The sequence below is a fragment of the Aotus nancymaae genome, unplaced genomic scaffold (genome assembly GCF_030222135.1).
Source record: "Aotus nancymaae isolate 86718 unplaced genomic scaffold, 86718_ANA_hifiasm-v0.15.2.pri h1tg000092l, whole genome shotgun sequence".
Taxonomy (NCBI): Eukaryota; Metazoa; Chordata; class Mammalia; order Primates; family Aotidae; genus Aotus; species Aotus nancymaae.
The window spans coordinates 5,040,515-5,058,883 of NW_026988507.1; the positions used below are offsets into that span (position 1 = coordinate 5,040,515).

Below are 18,369 nucleotides of genomic sequence, written 5' to 3' on the forward strand. Positions count from 1 at the left end.
TTACAGCCAAATTCTACCAGACGTACAAAGAGAAGCTGGTACCATTCCTTCTAAAACTATTCCAAACAATACAAAAAGAGGGAATCCTCCCCAACTCATTTTATGAGACCAACATCATCCTAATACCAAAACCAGGCAGAGATGCACCTAAAAAAGAAAACTTCAGGCCAATATCCATGATGAACACTGAAGCAACAATTTAAAAAGAAAAATACTGGCAAACAGAATGCAACAGCAAATCAAAAAGCTTATGCATCATGACCAAGTAGGCTTCATCCTGGGGATGCAAGGCTGGTTCAACACATGCGTGTCTATAAATGTAATCCATCACATAAACAGAACCAAATACAAAAACCACACGATTATCTCAATAGATGCAGAGAAGGCCTTTGACAAAATTTAACAGCACTTTATGCTAAAAACCCTCAATAAACTAGGTATTGATGGTACGTATCACAAAATAATAATAGCTATTTATGACAAACCCACAGCCAATATCATACTGAATGGGCAAAAATTGGAAGCATTCCCTTTGAAATCTGGAACAAGACAACAATGCCCTCTCACACCACTCCTATTCAGTATGGTATTGGAAGTTCTAGCCAGAGCAATCGGGCAACAAAAAGAAATAAAGAGTATTCAATTAGGAAAAGAGGAAGCCAAATTGTCTCTATTTGCAGATGACATGACTGTATATTTAGAAGACCCCATCATCTCAGCCCAAAATCTCCTTAAACTGATAAGCAACTTCGGCAAAGTCTCAGGATACAAAATCAATGTGCAGAAATCACTAGCATTTCTATATACCAATAACAGACAAACACAGAGCCAAATCAAAAGTGAACTGACATTCACAATTGCTACAAAGGGAATAAAATACCTAGGAATACAACTAACAAAGGATGTAAAGGAACTCTTCAAGGAGAATTACACACCACTGCTCAATGAAATAAGAGAGGACATAAACAGATGGAAAAAAATTCCATGCTCATGGTTGGGAAGAATCAACATTGTGAAAATGGCCATAGTGCCCAAAGTAATTTATAGAATCAAAGCTATCCCCATCAAGCTACCAATGACCTTCTTCACAGAACTGGAAAAAAACACTTCAAACTTTGTAGAGAACCAAAAGACATCCCGCATAGCCAAAATAATCCTAAGGAAAAAGAACAAAGCTGGAGGCATCATGCCGCCTGACTTCAAACTATACTACAAGGCCATAGTAATCAAAACAGCATGGTACTGGTACCAAAACAGAGACAGAGACCAATGGAACAGAACAGAGGCCTCAGAAGCAACACCACACATCTACAATCATCTGATCTTTGACATACCTGAGAGAGACAAGCAATGGGGAAAGGATTCCCTGTTTAATAAATGATGTTGGAAAAACTGGCTAGCCGTGTGCAGAAAGCAGAAACTGGACCCCTTCCTGACACCTTACACTCAAATTAACTCCAGATGGATTAAAGATCTAAACATAAGACCTAACACCATAAAAACCCTAGAAGAAAACCTAGGCAAAGCCATTCAGGACATAGGCATAGGCAAGGACTTCACAGCTAAAACACCAAAAGCATTGGCAACAAAAGCCAAAATAGACAAATGGGATCTAATTAAACTCTAGAGCTTCTGTACAGCAAAGGAAACAATCATTACAGTGAACTGGCAACCAACAGAATGGGAAAAAATTTTTGCAATCTATCCATCTGACAAAGGGCTAATATCCAGAATGTACAAATAACTAAAATAGATTTATAAGAAACAAACAAACAAAACCATTCAAAAGTGGGCAAAGTATATGAACAGACACTTTTCAAAAGAAGATATATATAAGGCCAACAAACATACGAAAAAATGTTCATCATCACTGGTCATTAGAGAAATGCAAATCAAAACCACATTGAGATACGATCTCAGGCCAGTTAGAATAGTGATCATTAAAACATCTGGAGACAACAAATGCTGGAGAGGATGTGGAGAAATAGGAACACTTTTACACTGTTGGTGGGAATGCAAATTAGTTCAACCATTGTGGAAGACAGTGTGGTGATTCCTCAAGGACCTAGAAATAGAAACTGGGTATATACCCGAAGGATCATAAATTGTTCTATTATAAAGACACATGCACACGTATGTTCATTGCGGCACTGTTTACAGAGGCAAAGACCTGGAACCAACCCAAATGTCCATCAATGATAGACTAGATAATCAAAATGTGGCACATATACACCATGGAATACTACGCAGCCATAAAAAATGATGAATTTGTGTCCTTTGTAGGGACATGGATGAATCTGGAAACCATCATGCTCAGCAAACTGACACAAGAACAGAAAACCAAACACTGCATATGATCACTCATAGGCGGGTGTTGAACAATTAGAACATGTGGACACAGGGAGGGGAGCATCACACACTGCAGTCAATTGGGGGTCTAGGGCAGGGACAGCAGTGAGTGGGGAAGGTGGGGAGGAATAACGAGGAAAGAAATACCAGATATAGGTGATGGGGGGATGAAGGAAGCAAACCACCTTGCCATTTATGTACCTATGTAACAATTCTGCATGATGTGCACATGTACCCCAGAACCTAAAGTACAATAAAAAATAAATTAATTAAAAAATAATAATAATATTTTAAAATTTCAGGTGAAACCTAGAAACAATAAAAAATGTTATAGCATATTTGATCCCTCAAATACAAATTTTAAAAGTAAAAAAAAATATAAAATACAATAATCAAAATTAAGAAATTAGTAGGTAGATTAAATAGCATATTAGATACAGATGAAGAGAAAATTAGTGAACTGGAAGAGAGTTCAGAATAAAATATCCAGACTTCAGATGGAGAGATAAGACAGAACACAGGGGAAAAGAGAAAGACAAACATAACCCATAAAGGATAGAATACAAGGTGTAAAGGTCTAATCTAAATTTAAATGGAGTGCCAGAAAGAAATAACAGAGAAAATGGGAAGAAGCAATGTTTGCAGACAGAATGACTGAATTTTGTTTTAAATGCTGAAAGGCAGCAAATCATAGATTCAGGACTTCACAACTCAATTCAGGATAAACAAAATTATATCCATATCTCGACACATCATAGTAAAATAAAAGAAAAACAATGAAAAAGACAAAAACAGGAAAAAGTAGGTTACTATGAACGAAATAACAACCTGAGAGCTGATCTCTCAACAGAAACAATTAGGCCAGAAGATAATAGTATGACATTTCTAATTTGCCCAAGTAGAATTTTTTTTACCCAATCAAAATATACTCACAGAGTAAATATAAAATAAATAAAAATGGAGCGATTTACTACCAGCAAATCCAGTGAATGAAACCAGAAACATATTCATCAGGAACAAGGAAAATGATACCAAACAGAAGGAGATTAAGTATGGAAAGAAAACAATAGAAATGGTAAAAATTCAGATAAATAGAAATAAATACTGACTACATAAAACAATAATATTCATCATTACTTATACAGTTTGAAATGTACATATAGAATTCAAATATATGATAATAATTGCATATAAATTGGGAGTAGAGTAAATACTGTTAAAGTATTCCAAAGTCCTGTTAAGAAAAAAAAAACAAAGCCATAATTACACACAGCAACTGTTATAGAAAGTAAACCAAACATAAAACAAAACAAGAATATAGAATATTCAAGCAATACAGTCAACAATCTAGACATAATGGAAATAGATGTAACACTACCCAACATGATACACATTAGTTTCAATAATGTACAAAGTATTTACAAAGATGGTCTATCTACTGGACCATAAAGCAAGTCTCAACAAATTTTAAAGAATGTTTGCTGACCAAAATCCAACTAAGAAGACAAATGACAAAAAACTTGAAAATCCAAAATATTAGCAAATAAAAATACACTTGTAAATAATCCATGGGTCAAGAAAGAAATTATACTGGAAACTAAAAAACTACTCTTAACTAATTAATAGGAAAACCATACAAATAAAAACCTGTAGTAAAAGCAGTGCTTAGGAAATACGTAGCCTCAAATGCAAATACTTTTAAAAAAAAAAGAAAGGCTGAAATTAATGAGCTTAATCACTAGTTCAAGAAGTCAGAAGAATAGCAAAACAAACCCAAAGAAACTGGAGAGCAGAAAATAATAAATGCATAATAACATTATATTATGTATTTATTATATTATTTATATAAACATAAATAGTAACAAAGAAAAAAATAAATGAAATAACCAAAAGGCTTATTAAGAAAAAGATGAAAAAAAAGTAGACATAAATAATATGTTAAGAATAAAAAGCACATTGTTACAAACCATGTGGATATTTAAAAAATAGTATGAAGATAGTATAAGTAATTTTATGCCACTATACAAAAAATGAGATAAAATACATTCTTGAAAAAATATATTTAGTTCAATGCTGACCCAAAAAGAAACAGAGAATCTGAATATTCCTATAGTTTTTTTAAAAATGTCTAATTTTTTAAATTTTAATTTAAAAGTTTTCTACAAAGAAAGCTGCAGTTCAGACAGCTTACTGTCTGAACTGGTAAATTCTAAAATATGTTTAAGAAATAAATATTGTCATACTTTCAAAATTCTTCCAAAAGATTTGGAAGAAAAGGGGGTACTCTTATATTTTTATGAACTCATTTCAGCAAGCCAGCATATCTTCAACCCAAAATCTGATAAGGCTATAACAAAAAAGTAAAATTAAAATTACTTATAAACATGATGAAATAGCAAGCCAAATCCAGCAATATCTAAAATAGATAACACATTAAGTACATCATAAGGAACTTGGGTTTCAGGGAATTTTAGATTGAATAAATTTTGCAAATAAATTAATATAATGTGTCATATTAACAAAATAATGGAGAAAAATCATATGATTATTTCAATAATGTAGAAAAATTCAACTACCATTTATGATTATAAAAAAAATCCCTTAAGTAAATTAGGAATGGGTTTATTGATAAAAGATATCTTCAAAATCCTATACATGTTATCATACTTAATGGTGAAATGTTGAAAACTTTCTCTTGAAATAAAGCAAAAACAAGGGTGTCTGCTGTCTTGTGTCTATTCAATATTGAATTGAAGAGTATATTATTCAAGATATTTTTATGTGCAACTAACACCCAATTAAATATGCTGAAATAACAAGGAAAATTTTTTATCTCACACAACAGGAAACCTGGTAAGATCTGAGTTTTATTGCCTCTTATTCTATATTTAATAGGGAGCAAAATCTGTCTGAGAATATCTCTTTCTTCACATCTCATTGGCAGGATTGGAGCACAGGCCAATACCTAACTTCAAGGGAACACAGGAAAATGGTTGGTATTTTGGCCTCTCTAGGGGTGTGAAGGCTCTGTGAACCAGAAAAGGACAGAGGAGAATAGGTGGAGAATACCATTTGTGGAGGGAACAATAGTGTCTGCCTTAGAGAGCTTAAGTAACTCACCCAAGGTCACACTTCTAAGGAAGTGGTAGAGCTGGATTTGAACCCAGGCAGCTTGACTGGAGACCACACTCTGAACTCCTAGGCATTCACAGCCTAGTATGTGACTTTGAAAGCAATGCCTCTTAAGTATAACGTAATTCTCCACCCAGAATCATAAAATAATGTTAGTACACTGACTTTTAGTGCTACCCTCAGAGTCTTCATAGTACTCTATTAAAGATATACAGTAACTAATTGATAATCATTGGGAAGTTAAATAAACTAAAATTCATCTGTTTTCCACAGACAGATTTTAATTTCATATAGGATTCTTTTAGAAATAATTATTTATAATATTTGGGAATTTAGAAATCAAATTTATCATGTGTGTTTGAAAGAATGTGGAAACAGCTCATCAACTCTGAAAAGCAGTTATGCATACAAATCACATAAAAGGTTTATAATAAGAAGATTAAGTATCTCTAAAGCAGAAAAAACCCCATAAAATACAAAAACATTTAAAAATAAAATGGGGACATCTTAAAATAAATCTTTTCAGCAAAGTAAAAATAATAAAATATGTTCATATAGGAAAAAAAGTTTCTAAATTATGAAATCATCATATTTTTACTTTATAATCCATTTAAAATTACATATATACTATAAATTTCATTATAACAAAATAATTATAACTACCACCTGGTTGTAATAAAATCAGATGTAGTTAATTTAAAATGTACTCAGATAGTTTTAATTATTTAAATAAAAATTTATTTTTTAAAAAATTTATTTTAATTTTATAGAGATGAGATTTTGCTTTGTTGCCCAGGTTGGTCTGAAACTCCTGATTACAAGTGATCCTCCCACTTTGGCTTCCCAAAGTGCTAGGATTACAGGCGTGAGCCACAGCATCTGGTGGCAATAATTTGTTTTTATAAGTGTGTGTATATTTAGTATTTGTAAACAAAATAGCTTTGTGAAATTAAGGTACCCTTGACTGCAGCCATTACTATGAGAACAGGATCTTTTGGTCTCCATAATTTATAATTGTATCTTTAGAGCATGTGAAACCTAGGTTTCTAGTGTTCAGCCAACTTGGGCAATATTTTATTTATATGTCTTGCATGGATACTTCCATAGTCCAGAAATAAAAAGTGACTTTAAACAGCTTTTGGCTGTTTATCCCCAGAAGACACTGGCTGGGCTAGTTTAGGATTGGGGAGAATGAGGCAAAGGCAACAGGACTTCCTCTATCTGGATCTTCCATGGTTAATCTTTACCACCATCTTGGATATAGTGCTGAAGTCTGGAGGCCTCAGGGGAAATAAAGCAGACAATTTAGTTAGCTACATTTCTATTGACCTTTGAGTACAGTTCTAGGTACTATGGAGACTATGGGCCACCCCGTATTTGCAGTTTAGGAGCTTATAATTTATTGTGGGAGAAATAATTATACATAAATAAACAGGTAAATGGGAGACTATGTTAGCAATTGTATTAGTAGAGGTATATGGAGAGATGCATCAGGACTGGGTAAGATTATGGGAAAACTTATTAGAGGAAGGAGAGAGGAGGGATAAAACCTTATTAAGTAGAAGGATCAGTTTGAACAAAGGCTTACAGGACATATTGGGGCAGCTGTGTATCTAGTGGGTGGGAGGTTTTAAATGGAATGGGTGGAGGATTGCAGGGAAGAATGAGATCACATTAGAAAGGTAGAGAAATCCCCTACTGAATCTTTTATGCAGTACTTCCCCATTCAAGTCATTGCAAGAAGTCTAAGCCTGTAAGGTCTTCCTGCATTGCCTGGACCTCTACTGTCACTGTATATCCAATAATCCAATCCAAATTCCACCTGTCATGGATCTCCAAATCCTTCTAGTATGCTCTATGGGATTCATTGTCATTAGTAAAGTACCCTGTACTCTCAAACACTTCCTTTGAACGCTCCTTCATCTATTTGCTCTAACCAAAATCTAGTACTTCCCTAAGAACACAGCATCACTTGAGTCTTCTCTGAGCCTGGGTATGGGATAGGTGCCTTTTCACTCCTTAGTGTTGTTTCCCAACCACTGTTCTTACCTCCCTTTCAAAACTTTTTCTCTTCTTCTGAAGAACTATATTGGATTAACATCTTTCACTCTACCGAGTTGAAGGCATCTGCAATCCTGGTCATTTTTCTCTATTTGTTGAAGATTAGAGCACATCCCTCACTGCTTTTTAGATGACTGCATGTGGTTCGTCATTATAATCACTCCCTTCCATCTAACCTCAGCTTCTCTCCTCTCTCTCCCCTAGTGACACCCACTGGCAAAACATGAATCCTGCTTAAGTCCATCTCTCCGCCTCCTCTGCTTTTGTTCCTGGTGCAATTAAAGTCACGGTCAAACAGGATGCTCTCATTTTAAACTTACAACCACAAATCTTAAGTAGAAGTAGGATCCCAAACTTTTACTAAACTGGTTCCCTTTTTCATTCTCAGAGAAAAAAAATTTAACATACTTTTTTTTTCTTTTCAAATATAACACTACCTCTATCTCAACTCACCCATTGTTGATGTTTTTATTTCATTAAACAGAAAAGTAATTGGTTAAGAACTTTCTTATTTTCTCACTGACTACTAACCCACTGATGTCTATTCTCTTATCTGTAGTCTCTGTCTTTCTACCTGTTAAAACAGAAGAACTGTCCATTCTCCTGTATAAGGCCAAATAACCTGGCTGTGTGGGTAAGAATCCTCTCACCTACTCCTGGACTTAGCTCCTGCAATTATATCTTTTTCTCCTGAAATACCACCTTTTCCTTTTTATTGGGTTATTTTTGTCAGTAGACTGACCCAGCCTCATTCACATGGATCTTATTCATGTAGAGAGAACAGCCATTAAATTTTTTAAAAAAATAATTTACACTGAAAAGAAAATCCTCAGGGTGTTTTGAGAGTTAACAACATGGGCTTTAACTTTGGCTGGTTATGAAATTAGCGAGTTCAGGGAAGACTTCCTGAGGAAGACACATTCAAGCTGAGACCAGAAATAAATGAGCATTTTCCAGGTAAAGCTGAGACAGAGACAAGGCTTTCAGTCAGAGGGAACAGTATGTAAAAAGGCTCAAACATGGGACGGAACATCCACCCTGGAGGAACTGAACAGAGAGCAGTAACCTAGTGGACAACTGATTGATATGAGACTGGAAATGTTGCCAGGAGTCATATCATTCCAGGCTTTCAAGAACATATTAATTATTTCAGATTCTAAAAGTAAAATTAAATGAAAAGAAAGAAAATCAATGAAGGGTTTTAAGTAGAGGAGTTACATGGCTAGGTTTATACTTCATAAAAATATTAATCTGGCTACTGTTGAAAAATAAAAGTATTTCTATTTTTGAAAATATAGAACTAAATATAATTAAAAACCTACTGGTATAAAACAAAAGTTAAAAATTACAGGACAAAATATGACATACTGATGTTAAATACATAGCTTGAGTTGTAGTTTTAATTTCTCAATTTGCGTCTTCCCAAAACTTCATCTTTGCAAGGCTGGGCAAATTGTAAGAAGTAGCCACAAAATATCCCTAGGGTAATACATGTTAAAGGCAAACTATAGTGGATTTCTACAAGATAGAACTCCATTAAAAACAACTTTACAATCTAAAGTACTTTTAATAAAATTGCAACACATAAGGAAACAAATAACAAAAGCAAATTTTATGACACATAAAGCAACAGGTATAGAGCCTTAGGCTCTTTAGATAATAGAATTATTGATAGAACCTATAAAATGCTTAAATTTTTAAAAAATATTAAAAAAGAATTATAACATGAGAAAAGGTCAATACATTATTAAAATGGCAGGAAGATTTGAAGACAACTAGTCTAAAATTAAAATAGGAAATGTAATCATTTCAGTAAGAGGTCCACTAGTTCATATTAAATGGCAAATTAAACAGCTAAAGAGAGAAATAGTGTCTTGAATATAGATATATGGAAATTACCCAAAAGGCTTAAGAGATAAAAAGATAAAAAGGAAAATGAAAACCAGAGGAGAAAATCTAGAATTGGTCTAATAGGATTTGAGTAGAGAGAGACTAGAGAATGGTTACAAGAGAAGCAATATTTAAGGAGATAATAGCTTTCCAAAATTACTCAAGTATATGAATCCTCAAATTCAAGCTCTGAAGAAAATATTAATAATATGTTCTGAGGAAGTTCTGAGGGAGATTTTTTAAAAGTATAAAGAGTAATCACTAGATACATCATAAGGAAACAGAGATAGTAAAAACAACCAAGAAAAAATTACCTACAAAAGAATAACAATTAGATTTATGGCACATTTTACACCAACAGCAATATCCAGAAGACAATGGAATGATACCTCCAAAATTCTAGAGAAGACAACTGTAAATCTAAAATATATACACAGCTAGACTATCATTCATATTCAAAAATGACAGAAAATTGGAGGCATTTTTAGTAAGAATTGCCACTCATTGAAAAAGAAGATGTACTTCATAAGAATAGACTATACATACAGAAAAAAGTTAATGATATGCAAGAAGAAATAGTTAAGAAATTTGTAGCTGGATGAGTATATTTAAATAATCATATTAAGAATACAAAAACAAGATAGGAATAAACTACAGAAAGATAACGTGAGTAGAATTGTATTTAGAGGTAAATTGTTCAAACCAACTGTGGAGATATGCATTAACTTTAAACTAGTGTTAAAATGTTGAGATTAACCATTAAGAGCGTAGAAATAGAGTACATATCTTTTGGTCTAGCGGAGAAGGAAAAGAGAATAAATAAAACATTAATTCAATAGCAGGCAACAAAGAAGGAAATCTAGTAGAAAACACAAAACAAAATGATAGAAATAAATTGAAAATACAAGCAATCACATGAATATAAGTGAAATAATCCATTAATTAGAAGCCTGACATTGTCAGAGTAAATTTTAAAATTCTAGCTATATCTAAAACATACATCTAAAACATAAGGACACAGGACATTTAAAACTAAGAATATGTAAAAATATACCAAGAAGGTAATAATACAAACAAAGCTGGCACATCTATATTAATAATAGGCAAAATAGATTTAAAGATAAAACATTATGAGATGGAATATAAATTCAAAATTTGCATATACAGTTACGTGTGGCTTGTTCTGAGAAATGCCTCGTTAGGGGATTTCATCATTGTGGGAATATCCTAGAGTATACTTACACATATCTAGACGGTATAGTCTACTACACACCTAGGCTATATGGTAGGGCCTATTGCTTCTAAGATGCAAATCTGTATAGCATATTGCTGTACTGAATACTACACGCAGTTGCATTGTATCTCACAATGGTGAGAGTCTGTATATCTAAACATATCCAACATAGAAAAGGTACAGTAAAAATACGGTATTAACTTTATGGAACTACCATCACATATGTGGTCTGCCATTGACCAAAGCATCATTGTGTGGTACCCGACTGCAGGGATGGGGATGGGTGTGTGTGTGTGTGTGTGTGTGTGTGTGTATACACTTTCTTTTGGCCAACCAGAGAAGAAAATGCTCCTGGCCAACACTTCATGTAGTACTGAATTAACCCTTCAGACAAGGTAAAACACTCTATATCTCAGCTAAAATAAAAGGCAGCCTGGCTATTTAAGAAGGTTGCAAGGAACAGTTGGGAATTAACTCTTTAATCACCCCCAGTTGTGGAGAATCTTCTAATCCATTCTTAAATACATTTATTTATATATTTGTCTCACAGTTGTTCAATGTCTGTTGTCCAGTGTCTCAAATACTTCGACACAGCCACTTTTCTGACAAATGACTTAAAATATTCCAGAGAAACACAGAATAAAATTACACTGATCAATGTTCAACCTAAAAATTAGTCCTCCACAAACCATGTCTTGAATCAACAACCATAGTAAAATCTGGGAATTCCTTGACTATCTTTTCCATAGCTCTAGCTCTGGATGAATGAAAAACAAAAGAAAGAACTGAGAATTAAAGTTTCCACAAGCGTTTTCTGAGACAGATAGTTTTATAACCACGGTAACAGTTTGAAACCTGTTCAATATGTGAACAATAACTCCCCTCAGTGAACAATATGTGAACAATAACTCCCCCTTGTTTTGCAAGTCAAACAAACAGGATCAGCAACCTACTTGTGAGAGCCATCTAGTCAGGGACAGATTCACTCCCAAATGTCACAAACCTGAAGTGCCAAACAAACCAACCACTGTCTACCTGTAGTAGTAGTCACACTACTACTATAGATTACGTCAACCCACAGATGCCTTGGAAAGTCTGCCCATCCCTGAACTCCATACTGCAAAAACCCCCATGTGAGATCAACAGTCTCCTGTGCTCTGAGAGACCATGCCTGACCAGCAATAAACTCAGATTTTTTTTTTTTTTTTGAGAAAAGGTCTTGTTCTGTCGTCTAGGCTGGAGTGCAGTGGTGCAATCACAGCTCACTGCAGCCTTAGCCTTCTGGGCTTAAGCCATTCTTCCACCTCAGCCTTCCAAGTAGCTGCGACTATAGGTTTGTGCCACCATGCTGGGTAATTTTTGTATTTTTAGTAGAGTTAGGGTTTCACCATGTTGCCCGGGTTGAGCTCTGTCTTTTTATATCAGATATTGAATGCTGTGTCATCATGCTTTGAAGAAGTAATTTCTTTATATCATACCATCCATAATTGCTGATGAATTAAATATTTACATGTGAAAAACAAAAATTTTAAATGTTTGTTTGAAAATATAAGACAATAGTTAATACCTTAGGTTAGTTAAATATTTTGTAAACCAGGTTTCAGCCATAAAGGAAAATAAGGATATTTTGAGCATATAAAAATTCAAAACTCACCAATGCAGCACCTCATATGGATGCATCCAGAGTCTTGGAAGCTTGACTATCCTATGTTCCCCTATGAGTGGACCTTGAGAGCTTGTTTGGAGGTTCTAGCAGGAGACTGCAGCTACTTATATACTCTTGACTGAAGACTGGTCCTCCTCTATTGGGGATGGTTGTCCTCTTCAGTGGTCATCCTGTTTAACCAAGTGCACAGCTTCAGGATGGATGCACATGGAGTGGTAAGGGAGGAAGGGGACACCTGCCTAGCCAGCCAATTCAGCTAAATCAACCCTGAATATCAATGTGGTGACAGATACCACAGCCAGATAGCCCTCACATCAGACAATTGTATTTTGGTATCTGTGGTTTCTGCCAGTCAGAATGGCCATTGTTAAAATGTCAAGAAACAACAGATGCTGGTGAGGTTACAGAGAAACAGCAATGCTTTTGCACTGCTGATGGGAATGTAGATCAGTTCAACCATTGAGGAAGTCAGTGTGGTGATTCCTCAAAGATCTAGAACCAGAAATACATTTGACCCACCAATCCCATTACTGGGTATATATCCAAAGGAATATAGATCATTGTATTACAAACATACATGCACATGTATCTTCATTGCAACACTATTCACAATAGCAAAGACATGGAATCAACCTAAATGCCCATCAGTGATAGACTGGATAAAGAAAATATGGTACATATACACCATGGAATACTATGCCGCCATAAAAAGGAATGAGATCATGTCCTTTGCAGAGACATAGATGAAGCTGGAAGCCATTAGCCTCAGCAAACTAACACAAGAACAGAAAACCAAACACTGCATGTTCTCACTTATAAGTGGGAGCTGAGCAAAGAGAACACATGGACAGAGGGAGGGGAACAATACACTGGGGCCTATTGGGGGATATAGTGGGGGGAATAAGAACAATAGGAAAAATAGCTAATGCATGCTGGGTTTAATACCTAGGTGATGGGTTAGTAGGTGCAGCAAACCTCCATGGCACATGTTTACCTATGTAACAAACCTGGACATCCTGCACATGTACCCCAGAACTAAAAATAAAAATTAAAAAATATCTGTAGTTTCTATTGGTTCAAGTACTGATAATTCCACTGTGGTTTGTTTCTCATATTTGTTATGAAAGAAAGTGCTGTATCTCAAAGTTTAGTGAAAACAAAGATGTACATTTTTCCTATCCAAGTTCATGGACCCTTCTGAATTCTGCACAAACTTCCAATGGTTCTGTGGACCTCAGGTTAGGAATTCAGGTTCAGACAGAAATCTTGACTAGAGATATTTGAGAATTCTCATCATGAAGATAGTGGTTGAGGCCACAGGGATAGATGTAAATGTACATAATAGTTAGAAAGGGAGTTCCTAAGGAACACTAACATCTAAGAGACAGGCAAAGGAAGAAACGGTAGTAAGAGAAAACAAGATGTAATGTTGGAAAAGTAGGAGTAAAATTAGGAGAGACTGGGGCCACAAAAGTTATAAAAGGGAACAGTTTCAAGAGAAGGAAATGCTTATCAGTATCACCAGTTTAAGAGAAATTAAGAAGACAAGGACAAAAAGTGATCCCTTAGATTTAGCAAGGGATATCACTGATGACTTAGGCAAGAGCTGGTGTCTGTAGGGTGGAAGAGGAAGAAGTCAGGAGGCAAGAGCTTGAGGGATGAATGGAAGAAGGAAGAGACAGAAAGTAGACAACCCTTTCGGGAGAGCTAATCTTAAAGATACAAAGAGAGAGAAATGGAGTGATTGCTAAAGGAGATCTATAAAGTCAAGAAGGAGAAACTCAACTATGTTTAAATGCAGATAGAGAAGACCCCCAAAAGAGCGACAGATTAAGGTGGATGTGGTGGTTAAGTGTACAGGCTCTAGGATCTCACTGTCTTGCTCCACACAACTTTTTATTTGTGTTACCTTGAATATATTTCACCTTTTGTAAATGGAGATAAAAATAGCACCTATCTCAATAGGATTATTGAGAGGATTTCATAAAAAGTGTATAGAACAGTGTATGGTACATAATAAGCCTCAGTCAATGTCAGTTATTTCTATTTGTATATTTTTAAAAAGAGATTATTGATGATAAGTCCCTGAGGGGACAGTAAGGATTGACACTTGGGCCATCTATTGCTGTGCAACAAACTACTGCAAAATTTGGTGGCTTAAAACACAAGTCATTATTATCTCTCATGCTTTTGTGTATTGACTAGGCTCAGCAGAATAGTTCTTTTGAGGTCTCATGCCATGATCATTAGAATGGTGCCTGGGGCTGTAGCCAAATAAAGGCTCAACAGGATTGGACATTGAAGATGGTTCATTCACATATCCATTTCCTCAATGTGTCTGTCTGTTTCACTCTTATACTCAGCCTGCTTTGTCTTCTCTAAAAGGCTCATTCTCCAGAGCCTCTTCATATGGTCTAGGCTTCTCTTAGCATGGTGATCAGTGGATAGATACATTTCTTAAATGGCAACTTGTTCCAAGATGCAGGAAGCAGAGGTTCCAGGCCAGTTAAAGGCTACCCACAGCGCAACTGTCTATCAGCAACATCTGGAGTGACTGCAGAAGAGATAGAGTCTAATTCTGATTCGGACTCAGAAAGTGTTGAGTGATGCCCAACATCACATTTTTACCAAACTCAACACAAGTGGTTCCTACACACAGCCAGGCTTTCACATTACAGGGCTAGGAAACCAGAGGGAAACACGAATTGCCCCAGTTAGCTCTCAGCATCAACCTGCTCTTACCCTTCCTCATCAAACTTTCCTTTCCTTTTAAGTATTATAAATTTCCTTTTTCAACTTCATGGTTCTTTCTTCACTGTGAATCATTCCTTTATTTTAGTACAATATTTCTAAAAGGAAAACACCCCTTCTTTTCTGAGTAATTTGGAACTATCAAATCAAACGAATTCAAAGTTAAACATGGATTTCACATATAAAATATGCTCTTATTGATGAGATTTTATTAGTGGGAAGCATTTTTAAATGGTCAGCTTCTTAATTGTATCTCATTTTTCTATAAAGATGTATTTGCTTCCTATAATTCCACCACTCTCTCACTATTACACTGGCTGATATTACTTCTCTATGGATCAGCCTTGATACTCTGGCCTATTTACTCCTTTTTTGAATACAGTCAGTGTCTTTACCCTCCCTCACTCTATTGCACATGTCAGGAAAACCTCAAACCATCCATTTTCTCCATGCACAAACGTGAGCAGCTGGAAGTTACTATAGAAAATCAAGTCATCAGGATGACTGATTTACATTAAAAATTTTAACTCAAAGCTCAACCATGCCAGCCAATTTTAAATGTAGTCCCAGTAAGTTTACTTTCCTACTTAGCAAAAATTAGCACTCAATCTCATAACTATACCTCCATCCTCAGACCTCCCTACCAATTTGCTGATTTCACATGTATCTGAATCTATAAAAGCTTTCCAGAAACGCCTTTATCTTTTCACCACCAAATTGACAAACTGCATTGATATCCCTTCCAGAGTTCTACATGGTTACATTGAAAGATGAGTCCTTCCTCCCATCAGAGACCTATTCTTACACAGGGAATGTGGATCCTATCACTTCTTCATTTCTGAAAGATAGTCCTTCAGTTTTCATTCTTCTCCCTCCCACCAAGAATCTCTCTCTTTTTCTACAGGAGTATTCCCATCAGTATACAAAAATGCTCTACTATTACTAAACTTCTTCCTTAAAAAAAATTCATCCTTACTTCACATTCTTTTCTAGCAGTGGTCTCATTCTAGCCTCTGTTTCGTAGCAAAAATTCTTGCAGGTGGCCTTTACACAGTTTCCATTTAACTCTCCTGCCTTTCATTCTTCATTTCAACCCCTTCTACCTATTAAACCTTTTCCATCCTTATCTTTACAAATCTTCCAGCAACACTTAATGAAATTGCTCCCTTTGCCTTCTGGAGCCACTCTCCTCTCTTTGCCTCTGAGTGTGACATCACACTTTCCAGGTATTGAAGGTAGCTTCTAAGATGGTTCCCACCTCCCACGTACCCTTGTGTAATCCCCTCACCTTGTGTGTGGGCTGGATCCAGAGACTTCCTTCCAAATGAACAAGATATGACAAGTGATGGAATGATACTTCCATGATTTGATTACAAAGAGTCTGTCTTCCATATTGTTCACTCTTTCATGATCTCTTTTTCTTTTTTCACTTTTAAAGAAACCAGGGGCCATGTTGTGAGCTTCTCTCTGGAAAAGGCTACACAGCAAAAAGCGGAAGGAAGTCTCCAGTCAATAGCCAGTCAGGAAGTAGATCCTACCAACTACCAGCTGGCAGGCTTGGGAGCAGATCCTCCCCAGTTGAGCCTTGAGATGACTGCAACCCCAGCCAACACCTCAATGGCAGCTTGCAAGGGAAAGTGGTTCAGAGAACCCAGTTAAACTGAGCCTGGATGCTGGGTCCACAGAAACCATGAGAAATAGAGTTGTTTTAAGCTGCTAAATCTTAGGGGTAATTTTTTATACAGTTATGGATAACTAACACCTCAGAGATCAGCAAACCACAGCCTATAGGCAAAATCTGGCCCACGACTTGCTTTTGTAGTGCCTGTGAGCTAAGAATGATGTTTACATTTTTTAATAATTGAAAATTAATAAAAAGAATATTTCCTAAATCACAGGAATTAAATAAAATTCAAATTAGATCCATAAATAAAGCTTCATTGGAACACAGTCACATTTATTGATTTATGTACTGTCTATGGCTGCTTTTGTACCATAACTGCAGAGTTGAGTAGTTGTGAAAAAGAGCCCCTATGGCTTGCCAAGACCAGAATATTTGACTCTTAACAGAAAAAGTTTTCCATTTCTTCTCTACCTTCTTTGCTGGCTCCAGTTCCTCTGCTGGAACTCTAAACATCATACTTTCTTAGAGCTCTGTCCTAGGCCCTCAGTGGCTTCAAGTGTTGTATGTGCATGGGTGTGTGTATACGTATAGATGGTATTCAAAAATATGGGAATGGTTTGAATCTCTCTCCGTGTGTGTGTGTGTGTGTGTGTGTTTGTGTGTGTATCAGATAACAATATGAAAATTACATCATATGAAATATATAATGTATCTAATTACATATCACAATTACTCTCTATTGGATATTTGTACCTCTGTTTAATAAGCTCCTCAAGCTTAACACGTCAAAAATAGGAGTCCTCTGCTTCCTTTTATCCCACAAACCCTATTTTCTTCTTTTCTTTCCCATATCAGAAGATACTGTCTTCTACTCAGTCTATTAGACATTGAGTGATCCTCAATTCCTCCCAATTCCTCATCTTGTATATATACTCCATCAATAAGACATATATTTTATCTCCAAAATATAGCTTGGATTATACTCAGTCCATCTCAATTAGTTCCTGAAACACAACATCCATTTTTTTCTTCTTATCACTTATCGCAATCTATAATTATCGTATGTATTTATTTAATAGTATATTTTATATTTCTGCAACTAAAATTTAGACTCCTTGAGGACAAGGAAGCCAGGGTACATTGTTTTATGCACTGTAATATCCTCAGTGCCTTGCTCACTCTAAGTAGAGTCTGGGCAGTTAGTAAGTATTATTGAATAAATAAGCCTGGTAAATGTTTGATAAGCAGAAGCTATAGCTAAGCTTTGAAAACTTACTTTAAAAAGTGTATTTATTGGCCAGGCATGGTGGCTCACGCCTGTAATCCCAGCACTTTGGGAGGCTGAGGCGGGTGGATCACAAAGTCAGGAGTTTGAGACCAGCCTGGCCAATATGGTGAAATCCCATCTCGATTAAAAAAAAAAAAATTAGCCAGGTGTGATGACGGGCCCCTGTAGTCTCAGCTACTCAGGAGGCTGAGGCAGGATAATTGCTTGAACCCATGAGGCAGAGGTTGCAGTTAGCCGAGATCATGCCACTGCACTCCAGCCTGGGTGACACAGTGAGACTGTCTCAAAAAAACAAAAAAATGTATTTGTCTTTTGCCTATTTGTTACTATATTTAATAGAAGCAAATATCTTCAACTCTTAAAAAAAATGGGCA

At 35.6% G+C, this 18,369-nt stretch overlaps 1 pseudogene; it reads left to right on the forward strand.

The window, feature by feature from the left end:
* Window positions 1–18,369, forward strand: part of LOC105721837 (rac GTPase-activating protein 1-like) — a 28,483-nt pseudogene that overhangs the window by 2,516 nt on the left and 7,598 nt on the right.